The following is a 27,633-nucleotide window of genomic DNA, read 5'->3' as shown; positions in this document are numbered from 1 at the left end:
AGAAGTGGAATGCGGCTCACCGGCACCTTGTCACACAACATTAAGCTGAAAAAAGTGGCTCCTCGTGTTTTCAGAGCTGAGTTTTGTGAACGTGGAAGTCGGCGGCAGCGGTGGTGGCGGCGGCACGCTGTTAGAGCTGAACCCCGGCCGTGTCTGCAGCCCACGGGGCCCCTCAGACGGGCCTCAGGTTGCTGAGGAACAAAGAACCTCTTTGGACGGCAGAAGTCACAGAACCAAGCTGGCTGTGCCACAGTTGACCAACAGGGGGCAGGATTGTCTTTGAATCAGGTCTGAGGTGAAGCTGCAGATTTGTTTTTGCTGAATGTTAATTGTTACAATTATATATAATATATGTGTGTGTGTGTGTGTATTTATAAGAAATATTAAAATACACGCAGTACACATGCCTGCCACGTGATTTTTTTTATTTTTTTTTTTATGTATAATTGTGATATTTCTTTTAACTAGGGTCCAAGCACCAGCGAAGTCGGGTGAAGGGCCCTATCATTTTTGCGCTGTTTTTCTTTTTTTCTTTTTTTTTGTCTCGGTAGAAAAAATTGATTGGGCAGCCTAAACCAGGCAAAGTGGAAATGTGAAATTTACAGGATTGATAGATGTAACAAAATAAATAACTAAAAAATTGTCATATGGGAAAAAAAATGTCTGGTGACAAAGGCTAGGTGACATTAAATTAATTAAAACCATTAAACAGTGTTTCAAATAATTAATAAAAATGTGTTAACACTCATATTTTTTTAATCCATGGGGTCAACCATAGGAAAACCTTATACCTTTGCAATCGGAGTGAGTCCGTTCTAACCGTGTAGATCACGAGTATTCAATCTTGAAAAAACAAAAAACAATATTGCGCATATATTTATGAATTTCAGAGCTCTAGCATGCTCCAAAATTAATGTCGATCTTGCCTGAGAGTCTTATAAGGGTTCTCCGTGGTCTCTGTTTGGGGCAGGCCTGGATCTGCAGTGGCACGGGGTGCTTGGACCCTTAGTATTTGCTTGCAAATCTAGTTTATTGCTTTTTTAAATTTATTATTTCATTATTTATATTATTATTATTTTATGCATTATTTTATGCATCCCTTCCAAGATGGCGCCACGTGAAGGTGCCCCACCCCCCACACAACTGGATATTCAAACACTCTGGACCTCCCCCCTCTCACTGCTGCCCTCTCGGTCCAAGAGGATGACGTGAGGAGACATTTCAAAAGGCTGAATCCACATAAGGTCCCGGGCCCAGACTGTGTCTCTCCTGCCACCCTGAGACACTGCGCTGATGAGCTGGCCCTAGTCTTCACGGGGATCTTCAACACCTCCCTGGAGTCATGCCATGTTCCAGTCTGTTTCAAGTCCTCAATCATAGTTCTAGTCCCCAAGAAACCATGAGTCACCGGACTTAATGACTACCGTCCTGTGGCTCTCACGTCTGTAGTCATGAAGACCTTCGAACACCTGGTTTTATCCCACCTGAAGTCCATCACCGACCCCCTCCTGGACCCCCTGCAGTTTGCCTACAGAGCCAACAGGTCTGTAGATGACGCCATAAACCTGGCCCTGCACTCCATCCTGCAGCACCTGGACTCCCCAGGAACCTACGCTAGGATCCTGTTTGTGGACTTCAGCTTTGCATTCAACACCATCCTTCCAGCTTTGCTCCAGGACAAGCTTTCTCTGCTCCACATGCCCAACTCCACCTGCAGGTGGATCACAGACTTCCTGACGGACCGGAGTCAGCGTGTGAGGCTGGGAAAGAATGTCTCGAACACTCGGGCTCTCAGCACAGGATCTCCACAGGGCTGTGTCCTTTCCCGTCTGCTCTTCTCCCTGTACACTAACTGCTGCACCTCCAGCCACGACTCTGTAAAGCTCATCAAGTTTGTGGATGACACCACCCTCATCGGACTCATTTCGGATGGGGATGAGTCTGCCTACAGGAGGGAGGTGGACCGGCTGGTGACCTGGTGCAGCAGCAACAACTTGGAGCTCAATGCCCAGAAAACAGTGGAGATGATCGTGGACTTCAGGAAAGCCACAGCCCCCCCGACCCTCCCTCGCCTTCACCAACAGCCCCATCACCACTGTGGTCTGTCACCGCTTCCTCGGTACCACCATCACCCAGGACCTCAAGTGGGAGTCAACCATCAGCTCCCTCATCAAGAAGGCCCAGCAGAGGATGTACTTCCTGCGGCAGCTGAAGAAGGCCAAGCTGCCTGTCCAGCTGATGGTGCAGTTCTACACGGCCATCATCGAGTCCATCCTCTGCTCCTCCATCACGGTGTGGTACGCCGGGGCCACAGCCAGGGACAGACACAGACTGCAGCGCATTGTGGCCTCTGCTGAGAAGGTGATCGGCTGTAGCCTTCCATCTCTCCACGACCTGCACGTCTCCAGGACTCTGGGCCAAGCAGGTCGGATCACAGCTGACCCTTCTCACCCTGCACACGGTCTATTCAAACCACTCCCCTCGGGCAGCAGGCTACGGTCCATCCGGACCAGAACCTCCCGCCATAAGAACAGTTTCTTCCCCTCTGCCGTTAGACTCATGAACTCCTCATAACTCAGTCACCTTAAGCTTAACTCTGTCACTTTATCATTTTATCAAAGGTCACTTTAGACAATGTACTTTGGTTTTTAATTGCACTCCTCCCACTGCACTGTTTTTTCTGTTTCTCTGTTTTTCTGTTGCACACAGCCTTTCATATTTCATATTTCTTTTTTTTATCTTATATTTTATCTTATTTTGACACATATGTTATATTTTATCCTAGTATTTTATCTCTTCTTAATGTTGCACCATTGTACTGAAGCAAATTCCTAGTCTGTGAATCCTGTTCACTGGCAATGGCAATAAACTTCTTCTGATTCTGATTCTGATTATGTTACGTATTTTAGTATGTGTATATATATATATTCATGTTTTGTTTTTTTTTATTTTTGTATTGTCTATGTACTTCTATGAACCTTGTGTTTAAAATAAACTGAACTGAACTGAATTATTATAGATACAATGTTTATTGTTGCTGTTTCACTGTCAGTGTTGTTTACTTTCATTAAACTTGTTTCTGAGATATTTTGTGTATTTCAGCTTAAAAAAAAAAAAAACAAAAAAAAACAAATCACATCAAATTGTCAAATTTGTCATTGGAATAATAATATTCCAACATCAGCTTTGGTTAAATGTAACTAACTTTTGGGAACTGTGATTTGGTTGTCGTGGATACGTGGATTACTGAATGCAAAAAAGGTCAATGTGGTAGTTTTTGAGAAATTTTCAGAAATGTTGAAAAATACCCTATTCCACATTAAAATCATGACCAACAGCAAAATTTGAAGGATTCCTAGTATTGATAAGCGTAATAATCAGTGGCGGCGCCAGGAAATTTTTGTTGGGGGGGAGCAGGGGTAAAAATTGGAGGTGCTCCACAAAATGCCGTCGAAATGAACAATATATAGTAAATTGAGCAGCCAGCATAACCAGTCATGGCTGAACATGGGCTCCTTAATGTTCAGTCCGGACTCTGACTCGTGCCTTGTCGATGGGCACTGCAAAGCTTGCCAGCCTTGAGAAGCTGAAGGGCGGCTCAGTGGAAGAATCTTTGGACTGAGGACTGTGTCTCCTTGATATTTGTCACCAAGAACGGTGGCCTCCTGGACCTGGTTCACCATCCTCTTGAATTTTGGTCACTAACGAAACAGCTGGTTAGTAATCTTATCAAACAAACGTAGGCTGTGATACCGATTTGGGTTAAAGGCAAAGAAAAGGTGAAAATGTGCTAAAGAAAATACAAATCTAGCAAACAATAAGCAGTACAACTAAACTGAGGGAGATCAGGGTTAGACAATAGTGATAAAAAAAAAACCTCCAGGCACCTGGACATCAAAAAACCACAAATTTTTCAATTTCACCAACAAAGAACCATTTCACCATATCAGATCCTGACTACAGGCCTAAGATTTTAATTAATATTGAAAAACGTAAAAGCTGTAGAAAAGCCGTCCCCTTAAGATGTGTTTATCCTGACGTATTTAAATAATCTGCAGGTTAAAATATTTCTATAATCTGATGCTACTTTAGAAAAGAGCAGCAGTGGTCAGTGAGTAAAATTATAATCTGTCAGCAGGAGAACAACTTGCTGTTTTCTTCGCTGTCTGTGCCTTGTTTTACATTAAACTCTAGGACGCATCACAAAAGGGTTTTTATATAAAAGGCAGGTGGTGAACAGCCAGTCCAAATACTTTTTTTTTTTTTTTTACAGCAACAGTCAGACTGTTTTCCTTGCTGGAGATCCACACTCTCAGAGTAAAAAGAGGATGAGCAACAAAACACCACAAAGTGAGAATACAACCCCTGGCAAAAATTATGGAATCACCGGCCTCAGAGGATGTTCATTCAGTTGTTTAATTTTGTAGAAAAAAAGCAGATCACAGACATGACACAAAACTAAAGTAATTTCAAATGGCAACTTTCTGGCTTTAAGAAACACTATAAGAAATCAAGAAAAAAAGATTGTGGCAGTCAGTAACGGTTACTTTTTAGACCAAGCAGAGGAAAAAAATATGGACTTAATTCTGAGGAATAAATTATGGAATCACCCTGTAAATTTTCATCCCCAAAACTAACACCTGCATCAAATCACATCTGCTTGTTAGTCTGCATCTAAAAAGGAGTGATCACACCTTGGAGAGCTGTTGCACCAAGTGGACTGACATGAATCATGGCTCCAACACAAGAGATGTCAGTTGAAACAAAGAAGAGGATTATCAAACTCTTAAAAGAGGGTAAATCATCACGCAATGTTGCAAAAGATGTTGGTTGTTCACAGTCAGCTGTGTCTAAACTCTGGACCAAATACAAACAACATGGGAAGGTTGTTAAAGGCAAACATACTGGTAGACCAAGGAAGACATCAAAGCGTCAAGACAGAAAACGTAAAGCAATATGTCTCAAAAATCGAAAATGCACAACAAAACAAATGAGGAACGAATGGGAGGAAACTGGAGTCAACGTCTGTGACCGAACTGTAAGAAACCGCCTAAAGGAAATGGGATTTACATACAGAAAAGCTAAATGAAAGCCATCATTAACACCTAAAGAAAAGCAATCGTGGACTGTGGATGACTGGATGAAAGTCATATTCAGTGATGAATCTCGAATCTGCATTGGGCAAGGTGATGATGCTGGAACTTTTGTTTGGTGCCGTTCCAATGAGATTTATAAAGATGACTGCCTGAAGAGAACATGTCAATTTCCACAGTCATTGATGATATGGGGCTGCATGTCAGGTAAAGGCACTGGGGAGATGGCTGTCATTACATCATCAATAAATGCACAAGTTTATGTTGATATTTTGGACACTTTTCTGATGTTTAAGGATGATGAAATCATTTTTCAAGAAGATAATGCATCTTGCCATAGAGCAAAAACTGTGAAAACATTCCTTGCAAAAAGACACATAGGGTCAATGTCAACGAGCAGATGAGATTTGATGCAGGTGTTAGTTTTGGGGATGGAAATTTATAGGGTGATTCCATAATTTATTCCTCAGAATTGAGTGAGTCCATATTTTTTTCCTCTGCTTGGTCTAAAAAAGTAACCGTTACTGACTGCCACAATCTTTTTTTCTTGATTTCTTATAGTGTTTCTTAAAGCCAGAATGTTGCCATTTGAAATTACTTTAGTTTTGTGTCATGTCTGTGATCTGCTTTTTTTCTACAAAATTAAACAACAGAATGAACATCCTCAGAGGCCGGTGATTCCATAATTTTGCCAGGGTTGTATGAAGATGTCTCGAAAGTTGATCTGAAGCCCTTCTGAAGCCTGATAAGTCCAGAGCCAAAGAGGTGACCACAGAAGACCTCAGACGTTCAGCTGATACAAGATAAAGACTGTCTGAAGTTATAGTTGGAAGATATGAAAAATAATTTAAAATAAGAGCAATTGGAGACTTCTGGCGTCTGCCAATCTGGATCTGGATCACCTCCAAAATTCAGTGGAGTGTCCCTTGCCCTAATATCTATATGTGGTGAAAGTTTGGTGAGAATCCGTGAAGTAGTTTTGATGTAAACCTTCAAAGCGTATATAAAGTGAATCTTGATCCAGAATCCGGATCCCCTCCAAAATTTAATGGAGTTAAAATTCATGGCCTGTGATGAAAATTTCATCAAAATCTGTGCAGTAGTTTGATGTAATCCTGCTAAGTACCACAGGAAGGGGAAAAGACCAAACACGAATAAAGAACACAATTCGAATATTTCCCATATTTCCCCTGTGCTTCCCAGAATGCACCACGGCACCAACAGAGTTCCACCATCTCACCAGCGCATGTAAACAATGGCAAAGTGAGGCTGTGGATGGTATTGATTCAGCGAGTTCACGGGCGATTGTCATGATGACACGTTCTTCCAAGTTGAGGGGGTTATTTTCTAGAGGAGGTGTACCACCTGTGATGGACTTCCATCGTGCCCCGATGTTGTCTTATTGTCAGTACTTCACAAGATGTGTTTACATTGCGCCCTGAACCAGAACGCTGCTGAAACTGGCCTCTCGCGTGACTCACAGAACAACAGATGGCGCAAGATTCACAACTGCAAAACAGCAAATACAGAAGAAGCAAAATTCCAACAGAAGCTGGAAGAACTGGAGGCCAACTTTAAAGCTGTGTGGCCTTTCAGATTTCACAAAACTGACAAAATTCACTTTCTACTGGAATCCAAACATTAGAATGGCATTTTGTTGTGGTAATGTTGTAAAATTACAGCTCTTTTTAATGAAGAGAACATATTTACCTGGGGTGATTTTCATAATGAATATTGTCTTTTCCTTCGTACGCTGTCATGCAGATGGACTGCAGGAGGAAGCTCATCTGCGCGTGCGGGAGGTTGTGATGTGTGATGCGTGTTACCGTGGCGTGCATGCTAACATCTGTAAGATGTCACAAATCAGAGGCATTATCTGGCTTGAAAGTGTTTATTTCTTGTTAACTTTTACAAAATATATGAGAAGCACAAGCTATTTCAGAGAGTTTTCCACCGCTGACGTCACACTGCCTGTCTTCACTCTGATAGGCTGTCGCAGTTTGCTTCCCAGCATCCTCATGCAGATTGGGGGAAGCCCTCATGTGATCTATGACATCGCTACCAAAATGTAGGTCATGACATCTAATCACTTGAATTTCTCCCCCTCAGGGGTCGAAATTCTAAGTTGTTTCCAGACAGCGTTAATTTTCATCATATTGGCAAAATCATTTTATGAATCCCTTATTTAAGTGCTGAGGAATAAAATTATAGGTGATAATTTTATTACTTAAATCTTTAAAAAACCAGAGGCTGCAAAAAAACAAAAAACGAAGAAACAAAATTCAAGTCTGTGGATTCCTGGTTTGACGTGTTCCGTGGAGTTTGTCTTCTTGCAGCTATTCATCTGACAAAGCGATGGATTGTTGGGCAAAAACAAAACTGCATTTATATACAAGTACAAAGTTTATCTGAGATCTTCTGTCATGTGCAGCTTCTTTCATAAAATCCAAACTTAATGTCATTTGTGTTTTAATTTTTCCCGTTGCCTCATTGAAGAAGAAAATTAAATATTTTTTACACCCCCACCCCATCGACACACACACACACACACACACACACACACACACACACACACACACACACACACACACACACACACACACACACACACACACACACACACACACACACACACACACACACACACACCGGGTGCCTCATTAGGGAGACTGCCAGCTGCTTTGAAATGCAGCCGGCAGTCAAAGGTCAACAGGGGTCAGACTGGCTGAAAAACACATCACAACAACAAACCCTCGTCTTCCTCTCCAAAGGTCAAGAGGTGGTTAAGAGATGTCTGACTGGTTGGGGTCAAAGGTCAACAGCAGGTGGAAACGTGATGAGAAAGAACGACACAAAAACAAAAGCGGTGAATGCTCAGTTTGATAAAACATGAAGGACCTCATGTCCTGTCACGCTCGGCTGAAGTACGCAAGTAAAGGAGGACGCCGCTGGTCTGGACTCAGCCAGGCAGGATTTGTGACGTGGATTTACACCAAGAGTAGAATGTTTGAGTCAACAAAAGTTTTCATGCGTTTGAGGGAGACTATAACATGACTTTGTTTGCAACTAGAAGGCACTCAGAAAGCACATCCTGAAAACATCTTCTGGATCTAAAATATGCCCTGGATCAAATTCAAAATAAAATAACTTATTTGCTTTGATATTATGCATCTGCTCACCAAATTTCATCAACATCCTCTCTCAGCATTTTGAGTTAAATGTTGCTATGTGTATGTTCCAGATCACCTCCAAAATGCATTCACTTGTTTCCCAAAACATCATCTCTCTGCTCATCAAATTTCATTGAAATCTGTCATTTGTATATATCCTGGCATCCGTCCATCTGCGGGAGACGATGGTGTTGTGTCCAGTTTGTTTTTTGGTTTTGTGTTTGTTTTGTTTTTTTAATGCATGTTTTCAATTCAATTTCAATTTATTTTCATTTATAAGGCGCCAAATCACAACAAAGCTGCCTCAAGGCGCTTCACACAAGGAAGGTCTAACCTTACCAACCCCCAGAGCAAGAACACAGGGAGCAGTGGTAAAGAAAAACTCCCTCTGATGATGTGAGGAAGAAACCTCAAGCAGACCAGACTCAGAGGGGTGACCCTCTGCTTGGGCCATGCTACTGACACAAATGACAATATGAATATACAGGAAATTTTGGTCTTTTGTTTCTATCTGCACCTACGCAAATGACAATCTCTGCTGTATTTGTTGCACGTGTACTGTGATGCCTGCTGAGGATGCCGCTGTCACTCCTTCCTCCGAGCTCGTTGCTCAGCAAGGCCTTGATTCCTCTCCTGCTCAGCCCTCTGTGCACCTGTTCTGACAGTAAGGCGTCAGGCTGCACGGTCCTCTGCACACTTCTCCCACGTTTTGACATTAATGCTGCACATTTTCATGTCCTTCTTGCAGACATCCTTGAAGCACAAGCGTGGTCGACCAGCCAAATGAGTGCCATCTGCCAGCTCACCATACAGCAGATGACGTGGCCAAGTCAATGAAGGCAACTTGCACCAAGAATGGTGAACATGCTGCACATGATGGCTCATTCCAAGACCTCTGAGTTTGGCACCTTACGAAGTGCAGAATTCGTCTTAAGGCACCTCATATGGTAGCTGTTGAGCTTTTTCTCATGTCTGGCATAGGCGGTCCATGCCTCGCTACCGTAGAGGAGTGTGCCGAGTGTGCAGGTCTGGCAGACATGCAGTTTTGTCTTAGTGAGGCTGAAGTTCCAGACTCTGTGGCTTAGTCTGGCCATAACTGCTGCTGCCTTTGCAATCCTGCTGTTCATCTCTGCATCAGTAGAGAGTGAGTTAGAGATGGTTGACCCAAGCTGTGTGAAGTGCTCCATGACTTCCAGGCTCTACCCATCAATGTCAGTGTTAAGGGGAGCAACTGTTCCCTGTGCCACGATGTTTGTCTTCTTCAGACTGATGGTCAGTCCAAACTCCTTGCAGGCGTGAGAGAGGCGACTAACAAGCTGCTGCAGACCGTCTTTGGAGTGTGATGTCAAGGCTGCATCGTCAGCAAAGAGCATCACACGCATGAGTACTTCCACATCCTTGGTCTTCGCACAAAGTTGGGCGATGTTGAAGAGCTTGCCTCTTGCTTATATATATATATATATATATATATATATATATATATATATATATATATATATATATATATATATATATGAAGTAACCAGATCTAGTGTCTGTGTCAGTGTTACAGTCCTCATCTGCAATCTAATCTAATCCACTTCAATGTCTTAGTAATTAAAGACATGGAAACAGTTACATGACTGCTGTCCAGTGTCTGAAAGCTGCAACTAAATCCACACAGAGGTATGGCTTATTAAAATAGTTAAAGGTTATGGTGAGTTTACATGTATTTATATATTTTTATTTTTGTATATACTTGTAGATTAGATCAAATGGGCAGCACGGTGCTTAGTGGTTAGTGCTGTTGCCTCACAGCAAGAAGGTCATGGGTTCAATTCCCGCCTGTGGCCAATCTGTGTGGAGTTTGCATGTTCTGCCTGTGTTTGCGTGGGTTTCCTCCGGGTGCTCCGGTTTGCTCCCACATCCAAAGACACGCAGGTTAGGTGGATTGGAATCTTTGAATTGTCCATAGGTGTGCGAGTGGGTGTGAATGTGTTTGTTTGTCTGTTTGTGGCCCTGTGACAGACTGATGTCCTGTCCTGGGTGTACCCCGCCTCATGCTCTATGACTGCTGGGATAGGCTGTAGCCCCCTGCAACCCTTGATTGGACTAAGCAGTTGAAGATGAGTGAGACTGTGAGTGATTAGATAAAATGTTCGACATGAGATGTGCTGTGACAGTTGGATCACGCAAACAAGCCATTAGAGCGCACGCACACACACATATCCAAATTGTATGTGCACTGTAAAAGTCATGTCCCAAAAAAATGCAATGAGGAATAAAATACTTAAAAAAGATAAATGATGTGGAAAAATTCAGCAGCAGCTGAAACGCTACTGGATTTAAATTGAAAAAAGAGCGAACTTTTGTGTTGGACACGCATGTCAGACACGATGTTCAGTGTGTTTCAGGCATGAGTCCTTACAGGTGCAGCAAAACACATGCGGGTTACAGTCTCTTTTTCCCCCTTTTTTCTGGAAGTGGTTTTACAAGTTAGTTTGGGCTTTTGTGTGTGTGTGTGTGTGTGTGTGTGTGTGTGTGTGTGTGTGTGTGTGTGTGTGTGTGTGTGTGTGTGTGTGTGTTGCTGTCACCTGCTTGTGAGTGAAAGCGGGAGAGTCACCACAGCGCTCACCACGTAAAGCTCACAGATGGAGCTTTATGTGCTGTGAAAACACTGATAAGAATCTGCTAAGAGCATTCAGGCCAGAGTGGATTCACAAAAATGCGATTTGAATCACATTACAAATCACCTGCAAATGAGGCTTGAAACAGATCTGAAAAATATGGATTTCATGCGACTTGACTTTGACTGTTCAGCCTTGCAACAAATTGGATTTTTACTGGCAAGCTGAATGACACCAAACAGACAAACAGTGAAAACATCATCCCCTTGGTGGAGGTAAGAAATTCAGGTGGAATTACACATCGCTGCATAGACAGACATACATACAACGTTATGAAACAGGAGGTGAGTGGACACCTCCATCCCAAGGAGAAGTTCTTTGCTGACCTGAGAAAACGCCATGTTCCCGACTGACTGCCGGTCCAAATATTAATATTCAGACCTTAAGCAGTCATGTTTAGGTCGTCACTTCAGTTCTGTTTGGAAAGTCATTTTATTTGGTATCATTTTGGAAGACACCTATGGACAGCCAGGATGTCCTCACATGAGGGGAAAGTATATTTGATGTATCAATGGAGCTGGAAGTGTTTTTTTAAAAATACAATATGACTTCAACTGCCACAGTGCAAAACTGTCACAGGTTAGATCAATGAAACAAATAATTAAAATGTCCTCTTCAGTCTTATCACACAGGAGAGCTTTAATTGAAAATGTGCTCGTTAATTATTTATGAAGGTGCTCCTTTTTTTGGTCTTTTATTTATGGATGTTGATTATCACTTATCTTTTGAATATGTCCTTCACTCTCTGCAACTTTGTATACAAAACCTAAAAAAAAAAAAAAAAAAAATGGGGTCATGGAATAAACAGCTCCACCCACACTTCCCTATCTGTGCGTTTCCAAGCCAGCCAAATGTCTGTCATATCCCAAATTCCCAACCTTTTCAATTAGTTTTCTAAAAATTGGTTCACAGGTGAGACATAAAGTGAAAGAGATGTTGCAAAGGCTAAAGACAGGGCGTAGAGTGAGCTGTGCATGAACACCAAGGAATGAACAAATGACCGAGCTAGAAAGCATGTGCTGCAGGTTAGTGTGCGGACAAGTGAGGAGAGTGTGTTGAGAAGGTGGAGTCAATACTTTGAGGAGCTGATGAATGAGGAAAATGAGTGAGAGAGGACTGTATGATGGGGAGAGAATAAATCAGGAAGTGCAAGCGATTAGTCAAAAGGACAGCTTTGACAAGAATTTCAATTTATTTCAATTTATTTTAATTTATATAGCGCCAAATCACAACATGGTTGCATCAAGGTGCTTCACACAAGTAAGGTCTGGATGAAAAGTAGAAAGGCAGGAGGTCTAGATGACATGCCAGTAGATGTTTGGAAATGTGGAGTTTTTAACCACATTGTTTAATAAAATTTTGGAAAGTGAGTGGATGCCTGAGGAGCGGAGACAAAGTGTGCTGGGTCCTATTTTTAAAAACAAGGGTGATGTGCAGAGCTGCAGCAACTACAGAGGCATAAAGTTGATCAGCCACAGCATGAAATTATAGGAAACAGCAGTAGAAGCTAGAGTTAGAAAACAGGTGAAGATCTGTCAGCAGCAATATGGTTTTATACTGAGAATGAGCACTGCAGATGCAATGTTTACAGAAGGCCACAAGTAGTTACATTGTCTGTTTGTGGATTAAGAGAAAGCTTATGACAGGGTGCAAGAGAAAAGTTGTGGTATTGTAAAATAAATAAATAAACTGATTGATTTCTATTTAATACGAACACTTTGTGAAATTGTGTATTTAACTAACCAGTGTTCACTGTTTCTGTAATCTGGTGAAATAATTTCCTTTGGGATAAATAAAGCTGATCTTTATCTTTATGAGGAAGTCTGGAGTGGCAGAGAATTATGTGTGGGTTGTGCAGGACATGTACAAGAATAGTGTGACAGCGGTGAGATGCTGAGTAGGAATGACAGACTCATTCAAGGTGGAGGTGGGATTACACCAAGGATCAGCTCTGAGTCCTTTCTTGTTTGCGATGGTGATGAACAGGTTGTCAGATGAGATCAGACAGGAGTCCCTATGGACTATGATGTTTGCAGATGACACTGTGAACTGCAGTGAGAGTAGAGAGAAGGTTGAGTCTAGCTGGGAGAGGTGGAGATATGCTCTGGAGAGAAGGGGAATGAAAGTCAGTAGGAGCAAGAGAACACATGTGTGAATGAGAGGGAGCCCAGCAGAATAGGGCGGTTACAAGGAGTAGAAGTGGTGAAAGCAGATGAGTTTAAATGGTTAAATACTTGTCCAAAGTAATGCAGAGTGTGGTAGAGAGGTGAACAAGAGAGTACAGGCAGAGCTGGAGGTGGCAGAGCTGAAGATGTTGCGATTCTCTTTGGGAGTGACGAAAATGGAAGGATAAGGAATGAATATATCGGAGGGACAGCACAGGTGGGACAGTTTGGACACAAAGTCAGAGATGTGAGACTGAGATGGTTTGGACATGTGCAGGGGAGGGACCCAGGGTATATAGGGAGAAGGATGCTGAGGATGGAGCCACCAGGCAGGATGAGAAGAGGGAGGACAAAGAGGAGGTCCATGGATGTGCTGAGAGAGGACATGCAGGTAGTTGGTGTGACAGAGGAAGACACAGAGGACAGGGTGAGATGGAGACAGATGATCTGCTGTGTTGACCCTTAACGGGAGCAGCTGCAAGCAGGAGAAGATTCCATTAACGTGACAGATTTGACCCTCACTATGTACCGTTGTTAAATACTATAATATTAATAATACTATATAATACTAATACTCACTATGTTAAATATTTACGTATTTTTCACTGTGCCATGGTTGTTCCATGTTTGTGGCTGTGTACCGTCGGTGAGATGGTGATCACGGCTTAGTGGCGGTTTGGGCCGAGTTGAGCTCCGTGTGCATCACAAGACTCGCTGCTGCGACCTTGTCAAACAGCCAGACAGAAGCAAAGCAGGGAGCTTAAAAATAAATGATTGTTTCTTCCTCCGTTAAACCCACAGGGATTTTTGTGTGTTTGCCTTTTTGCCCTTTGCAAAGATTTAGAAGGCTTAAAAGTTTGGGCGGTTTGATGGTTGTTGCAGCACGGCGCTCCCTCTGAAGACGAACAGAAAAAAGCCAAAACCACCATTTTTGATGTACGATTCTTATTTAATCTTTTTGCTATTGCATCAAGAAATCGTTCGACACATCTCCAACAGAAGCTCCGCCCACACAGCAGTTTAGTTGCAAAATGCTACAATTATCAGAGACTGGTGTTGCAGTGAATTTTCACGCTTGCTTCAATTATCTGAAAAATGAAAAAAAGATCCCAGTGAACAAGCAGCTGCATGTTTTTGACATTCTGCAGAGACTAGAGCAGATCATCCAGCTCCACCTCACACCGTCTGCCTGCATGTCTTCTATCTGCCTGGTGGCTCCATCCTCAGCATCCTTCTCCCTATATACCCTGGTTCCCTCCCCTGCACATGTCCAAACCATCTCAATTAGTTTCCCTCATCTCCTCCTGTGTGATGGCTCCATCCTCAGCATCCTTCTCCTTATATACCCCGAGTCTCTCTTAACCTCCATTTCACAACAGTCCCTCCTCCTGATCTTTGGTTCAGCATAAGAAGAGGGTACGGGTACTGGACTGGCCCACCTGCAGTCCTGAACTGTCCCCAACAGAGAACGTAGGGGGGAGTTTTTATATAAAGAGTGCAACAACAACAACAAAAAGTGTACTGTTGCACAGCTTAAGACATGTTTGCAGTTAGAATGGGAGAAAATAACACCCGAAACATTTAACGAGGCTGTTTTCATGACGTGCACGCACAGCTGCTTTAACTTCAGCTCACACTGTGAGTTTATAATGACTGCATTAACACAATTATCACTTTAAAAACAAGTCACATGACACAAAATCACTCTTGTGCAAACTCTGCAATTACTGTTTTTTCAGGAGTATAAGTTGTAGTTTTTTTGTGAGATTTGGAGGTCCTGTGAAACTTATATATGGAAAAATCTGATATTAAAATATGAAGTACACTACAACAATGTGCAAAACCCACAAATGAAAGAGCTCATAACACAGACAAAGGTGCGACTTATACTCCAGTGCAACTTAAATATGGTTTTTACCCCAGGCTGACATATGGCCATCAGGTATTGTGAAGACCTGGCGTCCGTCCACCTGTCTGTCTGTCTGTCAGTGTTCTATTACTGCCACCGTTTTCAAATTCACAGGGAAAATTCTTGGGACATGGACCTTGGACAAGTTCAAAGATGGCTAACCTTGAGCTAGTTTAAGAGGTATTTTAAGAGGTTAAAAAGTCACATTCTGTTTCAGTTTGTTCAGTTTATTTTTTGAGTGGTGGGGGTGACAGCCAATCAGAGTGTGTGTGTAAATATATCCTCTTTGTCATATATTATGTAAAAGCGAGCGATCAACACTTCTAAAACTGAAAAAAAAAACTATTTTTAGAACCTAATAATATCTCTGAAGTGATTTAAAAGACATTTAGCAGGCATTAGCGTGCACGCTATAGTCCGCTAACTCAAAGCTAACTTCCAGTCTTTTCAAAAGCTCATGTTCACATATTAGAAACTAGAAGCACTTGGAGAGCGTAAACCTCCACCAAGGCCATAGGGTCACCGAGGTTACATGGAATTCCCTTTGGCAAAGAGACTTATTCCACATCGCTTCACGCATCTAACGTCATGTTTCAGATTCAGTGGTTAAACCCTTAGATCGTCAGCAAATGTATTTATAAAGAGAAACTGCATGAACTACAGAAGTTTTTTTTATTTCTAATAACAAGTTTATTCAGTGAGGAGAAACAAATGCTAAATTATTGTTGTGTCGTAACTTAATTTTTGTTCAGCCTTTGTGACCCGTCTTCATGAAGTTAGATGCAAAAATGTTGAATTTGGCCCTATCCTGCAATGATAAAGAATCCTTAAAAAAATTAATGGATCCAGATCGTGTTCTGGATCATTACCAAAATTTAATGACTTCTAAGTTAGAGACATAATCTAAAAAAAAAATAATAAATCCGGAAATCACAATGTATGATTTTTAATAATTTATTTGTATGTTACTGCTGCAAATAAGTATTATAACACCTGTGAAAATCAATGTTAATGTTTGGTATAGTAGCCTTTGTTTGCAGTTACAGAGGTCAAACGTTTGCTGTAGTTTTTCACCAGGTTTGCACACTGCAGCAGGGATTTTGGTCCACTCCTCCATACAGATCTTCTCCAAATCTTTCAGGTTTGGAGTTTCAGCTCCCTCCAAAGATTTTCTATTGAGTTCAGGTCTGGAGACTGGCCAGGCCACTCCAGGACCTTGAAATGCTTCTTACAGAGCCCCTCTTTAGTTGCCCTGGCTGTGTGTTTGGGGTCATTGTCATGCTGGAAGACCCAGCCATGACCCATCTTCAATGCTCTTACTGAGGGAAGGAGGTTGTTTGCCAAAATCTCGCAATACATGACCCCATCCATCCTCCCTTCAATACAGTGCAGTCGTCCTGTCCCCTTTGCAGAAGAGCACCCCCAGAGTGTGATGTTTCCACCCCCATACTTCATGGTTGGGATGGTTTTCTTGGGGTTGTTCTCATCCTCTAAACATGGTAAGTGGAGTTGATTCCAAAAATCTCTATTCTGGTCTCATCTGACCACATGACCTTCTCCCATGCCTCCTCTGGATCATCCAGATGATCACTGGTGAACTTCAAATGGGCCTGGACATGTGCTGGCTTGAGCAGGGGGACCTTGCTGCCCTGCAGGATTTTAAACCATGACAGCATCATGTGTTACTAATGTAATCTTTGTGACTGTGGTCCCAGCTCTCTTCAGGTCATTGACCAGGTCCTCCTGTGTAGTTCTGAGCTTTCTCAGAATCATCCTTATCCCACAAAGTGAGATCTTGCATGAAATCCCAGACCGAGGGAGATTGACAGTCATCTTGTGTTTCTTCCACTTTCTAATAAATAATCATAACAGTTGTTGTCTTCTACCAAGCTGCTTGCCTGTTGTCCTGTAGTCCATCCCAGCCTTGTGCAGGTCTACAGTTTTGTCCCTGATGTCCTTCGACAGCTCTTTGGTCTTGGCTATGGTGGACAGGTTCGAGTGTGATTGACTGAGTGTGTGAACAGGTGTCTTTTATACAGGTAACAAATTCAAACAGGTGTAATTAATACAGGTAAAGAGTGCAGAATAAGAGGGTTTCTTAAAGTGTGAGCCAGAATTCTTGCTGGTTGGTAGGTGTTCAAATACTTATTTGCAGCAGCAACATACAAATAAATTATTAAAAAATCATACATTCTGATTTCCGGATTTTTTTTATTTTTTTATTTTTTTTAGATTATGTCTCACAGTGGACATGCATCTAAGATGAAAATTTCAGACCCCTCCATGATTTCTAAGTGGGAGAACTTGCAAAACCCCAGGGTGTTCAAATACTTATTTTCCTCACTGTATTTAACTCTGCATTTAACCTGCATTTCCTGGCAGGTGCGATTTGTACTCCAGAAAATACGGTAATCCACCGTTAACCTGTGTGCCGAATTGTGGGGGTGGGGGGGGGGGGGGGGGGGCTGATCTGTTTCACCACAACAATGTATATTTACCTCCACCAGTGAAGTTGGATGAGGTTATGTTTTCACTCCGGTTTGTTTGTCTGTTTGTGAACAATCGTATCCCACAATTTTTCATGTCATTATGAAATTTTTTTTAAAGATTCATATAAATTCTTGAAAGGGTAGTTGTAAAACAGCTAACTGATCATCTGCAGAGGAATGGTCTATTTGAAGAGTTCCAGTCAGGTTTTAGAATTCATCATAGTACAGAAACAGCATTAGTGAAGGTTACAAATGATCTTCTTATGGTCTCGTACAGTGGACTCATCTGTGTGCTTGTTCTGTTAGACCTCAGTGCTGTTTTTGATACTGTTGACCATAAAATTTTATTACAGAGATTAGAGCATGCCATAGGTATTAAGGCACTGCACTGCGGTGGTTTGAATCATGTTTGTCTAATAGATTACAATTTGTTCATGTAAATGGGGAATCTTCTTCACAGACTAAAGTTAATTATGGAGTTCCACAAGGTTCTGTGCTAGGACCAATTTTATTCACTTTATACATGCTTCCCTTAGGCAGTATTATTAGACGGTATTGCTTACATTTTCATTGTTACGCAGATGATACCCAGCTTTATCTATCCATGAAGCAGAGGACACACACCAATTAGCTAAACTGCAGGATTGTCTTACAGACATAAAGACATGGATGACCTCTAATTTCCTGCTTTTAAACTCAGATAAAACTGAAGTTATTGTACTTGGCCCCACAAATCTTAGAAACATGGTGTCTAACCAGATCCTTACTCTGGATGGCATTACCCTGACCTCTAGTAATACTGTGAGAAATCTTGGAGTCATTTTTGATCAGGATATGTCATTCAAAGCGCATATTAAACAAATATGTAGGACTGTTTTTTTGCATTTACGCAATATCTCTAAAATTAGAAAGGTCTTGTCTCAGAGTGATGCTGAAAAACTAATTCATGCATTTATTTCCTCTAGGCTGGACTATTGTAATTCATTATTATCAGGTTGTCCTAAAAGTTCCCTGAAAAGCCTTCAGTTAATTCAAAATGCTGCAGCTAGAGTACTAACGGGGACTAGAAGGAGAGAGCATATCTCACCCATATTGGCCTCTCTTCATTGGCTTCCTGTTAATTCTAGAATAGAATTTAAAATTCTTCTTCTTACTTATAAGGTTTTGAATAATCAGGTCCCATCTTATCTTAGGGACCTCATAGTACCATATCACCCCAATAGAGCGCTTCGCTCTCAGACTGCAGGCTTACTTGTAGTTCCTAGGGTTTGTAAGAGTAGAATGGGAGGCAGAGCCTTCAGCTTTCAGGCTCCTCTCCTGTGGAACCAGCTCCCAATTCAGATCAGGGAGACAGACACCCTCTCTACTTTTAAGATTAGGCTTAAAACTTTCCTTTTTGCTAAAGCTTATAGTTAGGGCTGGATCAGGTGACCCTGAACCATCCCTTAGTTATGCTGCTATAGACGTAGACTGCTGGGGGGTTTCCATGATGCACTGTTCTTTCTCTTTTTGCTCTGTATGCACCACTCTGCATTTAATCATTAGTGATCGATCTCTGCTCCCCTCCACAGCATGTCTTTTTCCTGGTTCTCTCCCTCAGCCCCAACCAGTCCCAGCAGATGACTGCCCCTCCCTGAGCCTGGTTCTGCTGGAGGTTTCTTCCTGTTAAAAGGGAGTTTCTCCTTCCCACTGTAGCCAAGTGCTTGCTCACAGGGGGTCGTTTTGACCGTTGGGGTTTTACATAATTATTGTATGGCCTTGCCTTACAATATAAGGCGCCTTGGGGCAACTGTTTGTTGTGATTTGGCGCTATATAAAAAAAAAATTGATTGATTGAAAAATTGATTGATATCCTGATTAGCAAGAACTGATTCAGTTTTCAAGGTCATAAGTCAAAGGTCAAAGTCAGTAAAAATCTTGGAAAAATCCCTTTCTTTAACATTGAAAGAATTTTCAAAAATTAATAACTCTGTCATAAAATATCAAAAATTTTTCATATTTGGTATACTTTATGGACTGACAAAGTTTGATCCAGATCTGATCCAGATTACATTTTATTTGTGGCTATTTAAATTTAACATTGAAAACCCCATTTAGTGTATATTTTACATTATATCTTAATCAAACATGTCCCAATCACTCTCATATCTGAAAGTGAGGTGCAGACTGACACTATCACCTGACAAAGTTTGATCTGATCCAGATTACAGATTTTGTGGACATTTGAATTTAATATTGAAAAGCCCATTTGGTGTACATTTTGCATTATATCTCAATCAAAAGTGCCTCAGTCACTTTCATTTTTCTGTTATGGATTTACCTGCACCACCAGTTATCAGTCAGAAACCAAGTGGCAAAAAGCAATGACAAATTGTGCATAGCAGAGATAACCAATGTTCTGTGAAAATGAATTCAGAAACAGAAATAGTTTAAAAAAAAAACAAAAAACTTCTATTCAAGTGCATGAACTAAATACATCCTCATGACATTTCGTCACATCTAATTTCGTTTATGAAAAGTCACTTCTAACAGGACCTTGACCTTGAAAAATATTTTGCAAGGTAAAAGTTTGTGGAATTGGAAACTTGGTTGAGATTTGTGGTGCTCTAGTAACAAATGAAATGAAGCTGAACACACAAAACATGTGGTATCTTGTATTCATGCTGTCTGCAATGAAATAAAAGTCAAAGTAAATGTAAGAATGTAAGAATTTTTATTTGCATTTTCCACACAGGGGACACCCTTGCAGGAAACACAAATACATTCACACTGTGTTTTGGATGTAATTAACTTCAGATTAAAGCTTGTATATTCTGTGAGAGACAACTTTAAAAAAAAACCCAGAGTAAGAATCGATTTGAACATTTTTAATTTTTCATTAGTTTCTTCTTAAAGCATTGGACATCAACAGTTTTTTCTTCTTTATGGCTTGCTCCCTGCACACAGTTTAACCTGCAAAATGTATGCATGTGCACACACGCACAAACCCTGTCCTCTGTTATCTCCGACACCCACTAACGGTGTCATCATTGACCTTTTCGGTGCACTTGAGTGGCAGCGCTGCAGTAATTGTGTGTGGACAGTATCACTGTCCTGCTGCTGTTATTGGACGAACATTCAGGTCTTTCTGGCCAATAAATGAGAATGGAGTAATGCGTATCCTAGCAACAGGGCTCACTCGCTGTATTTCCACCAGCTAACGGCTTAAAAAAAACCCATCATGTTGTACTCATTATTGCATAATTATACATTCAGACTCATTTTAAAACAAGTTTTATGTTAAACCATATGTCATTTTCTAACTGAATTAAAATGAGATGAACAAGATTTTTTTTAAAAAGCCTTTCTAAAGCTTTAATTTTGGTGGAAAACCTTGTGTTTTTGTTTGCTGATGGACGGCGGGTCATTCATACATTCACTGGGTTCCATTAAGGATCCAATTAAAAACACTTTGAAGAAGCTGGTTTCTTGTACACAAGAAAAATATGAATGCAACACTTTTGTTTTTGCTCCCATTCTTCATGAGCTGAAGTCAAAGATCTAAAACATTTGCTGAGCGCAAATTTCTGACGAAATGCAACATCATCTGTCCGTTATCATCTCAACTCCACATGAGACTAACAAACACATGGATTTTTTTTCTTTTTTAATTTTTGCAATAGCGATTGGATTATTTTCATTTGCTGTTGCATTTGCCTGTGGTAACCTCTATTGCATAGACAACAAAGGTGCTTTGTAACGAATTTTCTTCATAAAAATCCTGGCAAACAGCCCTGATCATGTGCATTCATTCATTCATCTGTTGGTCAACCCTGGCATCCTCTTTACCTTCTTTGTGTGTCATCTGTGCCTCCTATGAGCGTCCTCCAGCTTCTGCATCCCTTCTGTCTTTGTTTTGAACATGCTCAAAAATTCTTCACCACCATTGCTTCCTGTCTGCTTCCGCTGAGCGTTCCTATGTGACCTAGGTGTGCACTCTGCATTCCTTCAGTGTCCTGTGTGGTGTCCTCTCAAATTTTTCTGGTCACACAAGGAATGTAGAAGGGTTTTACTTATTACATTTTATTTTTATGTCATCTTTGTCAAAGTTACTGGAATTTTAAAAGTCATACATCTTATTTCTTGCATGTAAAGTATCAGGGTGCATTTGTGATAAAAGATTAACTGGAGCGCTGCACTCGTAGTGCGCAAACCTCCACCAACACCAGTTTCCAATTCCACAAATTGGAAACTGCCACAGCTCTAGAAGTGGCCATTCACATGTTGTTTTTCTGTGCATTCCGGGACCTGTGTCCATCTCGTCATTACCGTGCTGTCATATGTACTTTGTGTTCCGGTACCTAATGATTTACAAATTAAGCACTGAACTCCGGTCAGGGCACCGAGTACACATCCAAATGTGAAACAGTCAAATATTTTGCCACCGTTACCCCGATATTATACAGTCTGAAATCTCACACAATTAACCAATCAGATTTGCAGAAAAAATGTAATGGGATTAGAATGTAAAATATAGATCAAAAAGGCTTTTCAATGTTAAAATAAAACATCCGCTAAATCTGGATCAAACTTTGTCAGGTGATAGTGAGTGTCAGTCTGCACCTCACTGTCAAATATGAGAGTGATTGGTGCATGTTTGATTAAGAAATAATGTAAAATATTCATTAAATGGGGTTTTCAATGTTAAATTTAAATGGGTACAAAATCTATAATCTGGATCAGATCCGGATCAAACTTTGTCAGTCGATAAATGATGCCATCCTACATAACGCTCTCAAATATGAAACAAATTTGATCTTTTTTAACAGTTAGGAATTTTTGAAAATTTGTTCAGTGTTAAAGATTAGGATTTTTCCAATTTTCATTTTGCTGACTCTGACGTGGAAAATTGAATCAGTTCTTGCCTATCAGGATATGAATCCTTTGTATAAAAAACAACAACAACAAAAAAATCATAACAATATATGAAAAATTGTGCATTACAGGCAGTTCACAAACAAACACGTGAAAACAGAACCTCTTCCACCATCATTGGTGGAAGAAACTATTTGCAAATGTGTAGCTCTACAGTACAATATACAAATACATAGCATGTGCTTAGTCTGCACGAAGCCACCGTGCCCAAGCAAAAGTACAGTTCAGTGATTTTGAGTTCAGTGGGGTTGTTGGTACAAAGTATGCTCCAGTGACATTGACCTTTGACTTTTTCACCCCAGAACCAGTCCGCTTCTTGAGGTCAATATACCCAAGACACATGGCAAATTTGCTGACAATCGGGCAAATACAAAAGAAGTTACTGTGTGCCTAAGATCTTTTTTTTTTTTGTTTATACAAATTTTGCTCCAGTGACCTTGACCTTTGACCCCAAAAGCAGGAGGCCTCTTGGGGTCGCTATGCTTTTGGTGACAATTAAGCCAGTACAAGAGAAGTAATCTCACTCACAAATTAAATGTTGCAAGACTAACTAACTGACTAACTGACTGACTAATTAACTGACTGAGTGCACATTGTGACGTCTAACTCACTGGCTGTGTTGGCGGGGGGGAGAATTGTACAGGTTACATTCATTTAACCAGGTTCATTTTTTAAACATCCAAATTAGTGATCTTATCTTGATAAAACCTGTCAATCATACACGTCTCAAACAAACAACCAAAAAGTGTCATATTTTTGTGGATCTGTATGAAGATAAAACAGCCAGCAGTGATGAAAGTTACAACAATAACGCAGTTCATGACGAGGGTTCGACTTTGGTGGACTGATTTTTAATCTCCGTAAAAATATGAATCAACCGTTTCTCCGTATTTATTCTTCACCTTCTTATTTCAGTCTCAGAAATTGTCAGAAGATGAGCAGAGGCTTGAAGAGCTGAAGAGGATTCAGAGAGAAACCTGAACACTGTGCAGCGTGATGAGAACGGAGGGAAGAAAGGACAGAAATAGATGTCAGTGCAACTTTCCTGTGACCTGCAGAGACGCAGCATTAATGTTGGCTGGAGCGCACGACGCTCGTCTGAAGAGACCCCCTGCAGCTTGGACCAATAACGCCCCCCATGAAGCTGTCAAAGTGATGGAGCCATCAAGGGAGGAGCAGAAGCTCCACTATTGGCAGCGAGGAGCTGCAGATAGAGACGTAGAGCACAGACTCCCCAAGTGCTCAGCTCTTAGAAGATGACGCGTTTGATGCGTTTGTGTTCTTCTCTGTCATGTCCTTTAAAGTCTCCGTCAGCAGTGAACATCTTCTGAGAGTCTGACTCTCGAAAACAACTCAAGTCTGCCGTTTAATTTCACATAGTGCTCGAATGACACATTTATGGCATTTCGTCTTATTTTCGTTTGCCTTAAATGAGCTCAAAATATTAAAACCTGGGCTCTATTTCTATATTATACAAGTTATATAATAAATCTTCATCGCAACAGTATTGATTTGGAGTGAGAGTGCAATACCACTGGTAATCATTGGGTGGCAGTGTAGCAAAGGTACAACCCATAAAGGAAAAGAAGACCATCAATAACAGGATTATTTTGACTAAAGTTCTGTATATAATCATAGAGTATTTAATGTCACCATATACAGTACGGTGTTGTCAGAAATGTTCAACAGGGTCCAGAGTGCCATCTAGTTTATGTTTTTCTTAACATCTGTGTAACAGTAAAGTACATACCAACGTACACTCACCAGCCACTTTATTAGGTACACCTTGATAGTGCCAGGTTGGATCCCCTTTTACTTTCAGAACTACCTTAATTCTTCGTGGCATAGATTCAACAAAGTGTTGGGAACAGTCCTCAGAGATGTTGGTCCGTATTGACATGATGGCATCATGCAGTCGTCCGTTCAACCAGTCTGTCCATTCTCCTCTGACATCAGCAGGGCGTTTTTGTCCACACAACTTCTGCTCATTTGACATAGTCTCTTTTTTGTAACATTCCCTATAAAACTTAGAGATTTAGACCAGCCCATCTGGCACCAGTGGCAGCTCCAGAGATTTTTTTCTGCAGGTGCTATGGGGGAGATTGGCATTTTGATGAGGGTGCTGTGGGCTCACGTGTCATGACGGTTCTCTGCTACCCCTCTGCCACATTCACAGGTGTGTGTACACATAGCCCCATTCTCTACCACTCTGCATTTAATCATTAGTGATCGATCTCTGCTCCCCTCCACAGCATGTCTTTTTCCTGGTTCTCTCCCTCAGCCCCAACCAGTCCCAGCAGAAGACTGCCCCTCCCTGAGCCTGGTTCTGCTGGAGGTTTCTTCCTGTTAAAAGGGAGTTTTTCCTTCCCACTGTAGCCAAGTGCTTGCTCACAGGGGGTCGTTTTGACCGTTGGGGTTTTACATAATTATTGTATGGCCTTGCCTTACAATATAAAGCGCCTTGGGGCAACTGTTTGTTGTGATTTGGCGCTATATAAAATTGATTGATTGATTGATTGATTCTGACCTGCGACAGTCACTACACATGACATGCAGAATGACTAAAATCACACACAAACCTAGGCTGCTGTTCAGTACAAATATTCACAGACCTACACATGTCGTCTATAGCCTCAGGGAACAAAATGCCAACAGCAGGCAGAGGAAAAAAATCTTTCCCCTCCCATTGATGTCTTCATAACAGCACAATGCACCTGTTGTTGTGGTTAACAGCAAAAGCATCAATGATTTGGTCGCTGTCCAGAGGTCGTGTTCTCTGAGGCGTATTTGCCAGGAGTGACACCGGGTCACTGGTTTGTTTGTGCCTACTGCTGTTCCTCAGGTACTTCTTTAGGTGACACAGACTTCACTTCTTTCCAGTTCCACTCATGGATATTTGGGCAGCAAAACCGAACAATTTCAGCAACTTGAAACTGCACTCACTGCAGTACGACGTCATCATTGATGCTGAAAAACTCATCCGTGCCTTTATCTCCTCTGTGCTTGACTACTGTAACTCCCTGCTCTTTGGTATCTCTGGAAAAAACCTTCAAAGGCTCCATTACATTCAAAACAGGGTAGCTAGAATTCTGATGAGAGTATGTAAACAGTAGCACATACACCTATTCTCCATAACCTTCACTGGCTCCCCATCACATACAGAATCCATTTTAAGATTGCTTTCATAACCTACCAATGCATCCATGGCAATGCCCCCCTCTCACCTCAAGACCTCCTCACTCCCCACACATCCTCCCGTTCCCTCCGTTCATACAACACTAATCTTCTCCATCTCCCTCACACCAGGCTTCACGCCATGGGAGACAGGGCCTTCTGTTCACCTGCCCCTCATATTTAGAACTCCCTCCCTGACCATCTGAGGGCTCCACAGACTGTGGAAGCTTTTAAAAAAGCCTCAAGACATACCTGTTTAGACAGGCCTCAATAATTTGAATCTGTTGCATCTTAGTCTTTTTATTCAATTTTATTTTGGTTTTATCTTAAGATTTTCTGTTTTTATTCTCTTATTTATCCTTGTTTTTTTTTCCTGTAGCACTTTGAGATTTTTATTAATGAAGGGTGCATTACAAATAAAACTTACAACTTACAAACTTATTATGACTATCATGACATAGTTGAACGTGATGCCATTGAACGTCACGTTACACTCATTTTGTGTAAAACAATCAGTTCTGTTGATGAATGTTTATTTTCTTTTATGAGTGAAATATTTATCTGATCACATAAATCTGAAAACACCAGAAGTGTCTTACTGTGGAAAACTGAAAGGATGATGTCATCGCCCTGCCTCTGTAACATGTTGTTAACAGTGTAATTTAACAGTCTAATTTAGCATATTAATATATATTTTTCTTCTTGTTGGTGGTGGAACAAAGTGCTGGTGTCCTCCAGCTCAGTCTGAGAAACTCACCCAGACTTCTTGGATAATTGCTAACCGGCGTTCTCACCTGAGCAGCTGTCAGCCTGTCAAGCAACACATCTTTTAAATGCAGTGAAACACTCCTTTTCTAAAGAAGGAGGACCTGGAGCAGTAAATAAAGAGATCCCACTGTATTTATATTCACGTTGGAGTTGTAATTTGTGGTTATTGATGTCTGGTTAACAACTTCAGTGCTCTGGTTGGACAATGAGAAAGAAACACTTGATGTTTTTTGGGTGGGTTTTGATTTATACCTGTGCAGCAGAGATGCTCGCTTCTCATTTTGCCCGGATAAAAAACGTACTTACCCACAAACCCACACCGGGTTAGCTTTCTTTTTTGTGACGATGATCAGGATATTTATTGTAAGAATTTGTCCGTCTCAGTTCGAGGCTCCGACATGAAGGACATGATTGTTTGCGGCCTCGTGCCACGTTTCTCTGCACCATTGTTCTGCAGGCCTACTGTTAATATCCGCTGCAAATCTGCTTACTTTCAGATTCCATCAATACGGGCGGCGGAGGACAAAGAGACGACTATCCGTGCGTTCAGAGGGACGACATGAACAGAGGTGGTCAGTGTGCTCGGCGACTCCGGGAGGCCGACAATGGCAGCAGTGTGACGCTGTCTGCTGATTGATCCGTCTGACGGTGGCGGCCTGAGACGGACGTCGCAGACACAAAACAAAAGAAGGGGATGTGATTTATAAAAGGATGCTTTCAGTCGACATGTTCTTCAGAAAACGGCATCGAGTCTTGAGGATTGTCGCCATCTTTCGGCTGCTGAGGCCACTGAAGTTGGTCGTTTAGTTCTGCAGGAATAAATTCTCCAATACTGCAGGTGCATAAGACTCAATTCATTTATACAGCGTCAAATCACAACACAATTCACAATTCATTTATTAGTATGAAATGTGTACGTAATACATAAAAGGACTAATCGTAGAACATATTATACTACATACAATCAATAACCACAGTAATAAATAAATAAATAAATAAATAAAGCCAGAATTTTAAAAGAGTTGACACTGGGGGGTTACACTATAAACTCTGAAAAACCGTTCTATAAGCCAGGGGTGGATCCAGAAAATTTGTGTTGGGGGATGGGGGGCTGGCCTGATTCATCACAATTGGCCAATCTGCTCATTCATGAAACAAACATAACATTGTCACTAAATAATGTTTTTTATTTTTTAAATTGTTTTTAAGTTTCTCCTATGGACAGATGATACAGTGTAAAAATTATGTCATATTATTGAACACAGTGAGATATGTTTAGCTTTTT

At 41.3% G+C, this 27,633-nt stretch overlaps 1 long non-coding RNA gene across 1 annotated transcript; it reads left to right on the top strand.

Annotated features, from left to right (window-relative positions):
• The first annotated feature begins 139 nt into the window (after positions 1-139).
• LOC117509097 lies at positions 140-27,035 on the top strand. Its single transcript, XR_004560243.1, has 2 exons — positions 140-288; positions 26,846-27,035. It is a non-coding gene; the product is annotated as an uncharacterized LOC117509097 (long non-coding RNA).
• Positions 27,036-27,633: the final 598 nt, after the last annotated feature.

This window comes from Thalassophryne amazonica, chromosome 4 (assembly GCF_902500255.1).
Source record: "Thalassophryne amazonica chromosome 4, fThaAma1.1, whole genome shotgun sequence".
Classification (NCBI taxonomy): Eukaryota; Metazoa; Chordata; class Actinopteri; order Batrachoidiformes; family Batrachoididae; genus Thalassophryne; species Thalassophryne amazonica.
The sequence above is the reverse complement of the archived record's forward strand: the minus strand, read 5'-3'. Positions and strand labels throughout refer to the sequence as shown.